The 3407-nt window shown below is 56.4% G+C and overlaps 2 non-coding genes across 2 annotated transcripts; one reads left to right on the top strand and one right to left on the bottom strand.

The window, feature by feature from the left end:
• The first annotated feature begins 358 nt into the window (after nt 1-358).
• Trnaq-cug lies at nt 359-430 on the top strand. Its single transcript has one exon. It is a non-coding gene; the product is annotated as a tRNA-Gln (tRNA).
• Nucleotides 431-724: 294 nt separating this feature from the next.
• Nucleotides 725-828, bottom strand: Trnal-caa. Its single transcript has 2 exons — nt 791-828; nt 725-770 (listed from the first exon to the last, which is right to left on the bottom strand). It is a non-coding gene; the product is annotated as a tRNA-Leu (tRNA).
• Between the last annotated feature and the right edge of the window lie 2579 nt (nt 829-3407).

Below are 3407 nucleotides of genomic sequence, written 5' to 3'. Positions count from 1 at the left end.
CGGACCCGAGGGAGCGGGCGTGGGGGGTGCCCTGCCCCGGACGCCAGGGAGCGGCGGGCGTAGGGTTCGCACGCCTCGAGGAATACGGCTGTGCGGCTGGAGGCGGCGCCGCCCGGCTCCAGGAGAAGAAAGCCATTAAGGCGCACCTTTGCCCCTTCCAGACAGGGGACCCAGACTGGGTGAGCCCGAATCCTCGCATCAGACGCAACCCGCCCGCCAGAGACGCGGGCGCCTGGCGTCTGCGCCCTGACCGGGGCGGAGGGGAGGGCGGCGCAGGAAGCGGGTGGCGCCTGCGCTCTGTGGCCGGCGGGGGGAGCTCGCAGGCCGAGAGCTCGGGAATCCGACACCAGGCCGTGTGGGTTCCATGGTGTAATGGTTAGCACTCTGGACTCTGAATCCAGCGATCCGAGTTCAAATCTCGGTGGAACCTTATGTTTTTGCGGCCCCCCAACAGGAAGAACCGAGCAGCCAGAGCCAGGCCTTCCCTTTTCCAAGACTCTGGCAGTGAAGACTGGGTAGAGTGCGGTACTGGCCCAGGCGCGGGTCGCGATTGTCCTTGTTCTCAGCGCAGTTACTCTCAAGCTGCGCCGCGACTCTCACGAAGCAGGCGGGGCCGAGCGAGCAGCACACCGCGATCCCCTCAGGTCATGGAGGGGAAAAGGGCAGCAAGGAAAGAGCTCACGGGAGGGGCAGGAAAATAATGCAAAAGTCACAAAAGGTAGTGTGTCAGAAGTGGGATTCGAACCCACGCCTCCATGCGGAGACCAGAACCCCCAAGAGGGGAAGCAAACTTGAGTCTGGCGCCTTAGACCACTCGGCCATCCTGACACTCGGGGCGGCTCCGGGCGTGCGGCCTTCGGAGCGCCGGGAAGGCCGCGGGCTGGCGGGTCAGGGCCGGGGCGGGCACACGCGGCCCGGCGTGCTCCGCAAACGTCAGTCCCGGGGTCGGGGCACGCGGCGCGCGACCCCGGAGGCTCCGGGGACTTTGGGGGCGGAATTCTTTCCAACATGGCGGTGACCACGCCTGGAGGGAGTGACGGCGAGCCCAGCTCCGAGGGCGTCACCCGAGCGGACGCCCGAAGCCGAATGTGACAAGGACCACGCTGCGGCTTCGCGCGAGCCCCACGGAACGCGACGCCCCTGCCCGGCGCGGGCCTCGCAGGCCTCCGGGGGCGCCTCCTGCGCCCTCCAGCTCCGGGGGAGTGCGGGGAGGGGGTCTTCACCACGGGCTGAGGCCGATCTGCCCGGCGTGGGCGCGCCGCAGCAGCCCGGCACAGCTAGGCAAGTGGACGTCCTGAGTTCCGCCACCAGCGTGGGAATCAGAAAAGAGGGCCTTAAATCTCTCGTGGACACCTTCCTCCGTGTCTCCCAATACTTTTTTTGGTGAGGAGTGAGACCCATCTCACTGGGTTGCTCGGTGGCCTCCAACTTGTTGGACTCCTCTCCATCTTTGGTGCCCTTGAATAGCTGGGCTGCAGGGACTTGACACCAAGCCCAGCTCGTGATGCTAACAACTGGCATAATTATATCTCACAACAACCAAGAAATCGACAGTGATGCTATACACTGGCTTTATTCGGTTTTATCATTTTTACATGTGCCACTGTGTGCGCACATGTGTTTAGTTCTGTGCAGTTTTATCTCGTGTGTAGATAACATGTGACCAACTCTGCCATAAGAAAACAGCTGGCCCACCCCAGTGACCCCCTGGAGGACTCACGTGTGGCTCCAGTTCTGGGCCTGCGGGCGTGTGCCACTGTGACTGAGACAGGGCCCTGCCATGTAGTCCAGGCTGATCTCCAACTCACTACGGAGCCCAGGTGCTGGGTGCCACCATGCTTGCCTAGGAATTTATTTTAAGATAAAAACATTTTATTGGGGGCCTACCCATTAGCTCAGTTTAAGTGCCTGCTTAAGCAAAGCACTCAGGCTCCAGATACTGCAGTTCAATCCCCAGATCCTCAATTCTTACTAGACCTGCCCTTAAGGCATCCTGAGCCAGCCCTCCCCCCCAAAAAAAGTCCATCTCAACTTTTAGGGGCAGGGGAGATAGCTCAGTAGAATAAGTGCTTCCCTGGCAAGCGCATGGTCCTAAATTCAATCCCCAGTTGAGAAAAAAAAAAAAAAGATATACATATGTGAAATGGTTAATGCATAGAAGTAACAACATGTCTATGCGGGACCACAACAAATGCACAAGTCAACAGTCCTTTATTTTTCTACTGCTAGCAATATTTATGTACAATTATAAAAACATAAAATATAGCATCATAAATGTAACAAGACAAAAATTGATACATCATTGTATTTTGTATGCCACAGCTGCCATAAAGCTATTTTAACTTATCCAATAGTTTCATGAACCAGCATAAACGCATGTTTATTACCTGTTTGCTCCATGACACATGCAGACAGCTGAGCAGCTCTGGGGCAGTCACTGTTTCCCTGGCCAGGTTGTGCAAGCACCTGTAACCCACCACGCAGTTTCCACACCAGAGCCCTTCGGCTTGCCATCCTTTGTCACCTACACAGTCCCAGGCCACACCACCACACGGGAGCCAGAAACACGGTGAAAGGCACTTCACGTCACTTGAAGTTCCCCGTCACTTGTAGTCCGGAGGTGTAGGGCCCACAAGCAACAGCCTTGATGCATGAGTATCATTTCTTAGAAAACTAAAGTCTTCGCGAAACTTTTAGATATTTGAGTTTTGGTTTTTGAGGCCAGATCTCTCTAGTCCAGTCTGGCCTGGAACTTGTAATCCTCCTGCCTCAGTTTACCAAGTATTGGGAATACAAACCTTGGCCACTAGACTGGACCAATATTTGGAATGTATGGATTTATAGTATCCTTAACATTCTGGGGCACCGAGTATGGTGGTGACCATCTGTATGTAACCCCAGTGCTCTAGAAGCTGAGGCAAGAGGATAGTCATGAGTTCGAGGCCAGCCTGAACTACAAAAATGGATGCTATCTCAAAAAAAAATTTTTTTCGAGGAATTTGGGGGCTACAGGACCCCATTCAAACCAAGAAATATAAGCCTAGAGGAGAGGTATGGATAATTTTGGAGATTTTGGTTATGCCTTAGAACTAGGACGTCCTAGCCTAGTCACACCTGAAATCTCAGCACTCCAGGTCCCGCAATTTAGCAAGACCCTGCCACGAAATAAAAAGGTAAAGTGGGATGGGTATGCTCCGTGTGGATCCTAGATGAGACGCTCAGTACTGTGTCTGGGGGGAACTACACTGGGAAGAGTGGGGGCGCCAGTCCGAGGCCGCGCGCTCGCTCAGGCGCGCTCAGGGGAGTCGGAGACGCGGGGGAGCGGCGGCCTGCAGGGCCGGGCAATGGCGGGTGGGGCTGCGCCGACCTACCGGGCGCACAGCAGGAGCGGGCGGGCCGGCCGGCCG

This window comes from Octodon degus, unplaced genomic scaffold, assembly GCF_000260255.1.
Source record: "Octodon degus isolate 3935 unplaced genomic scaffold, OctDeg1.0 scaffold00023, whole genome shotgun sequence".
Lineage (NCBI taxonomy): Eukaryota > Metazoa > Chordata > Mammalia > Rodentia > Octodontidae > Octodon > Octodon degus.
This window is presented reverse-complemented; position numbering and strand designations above follow the sequence as displayed.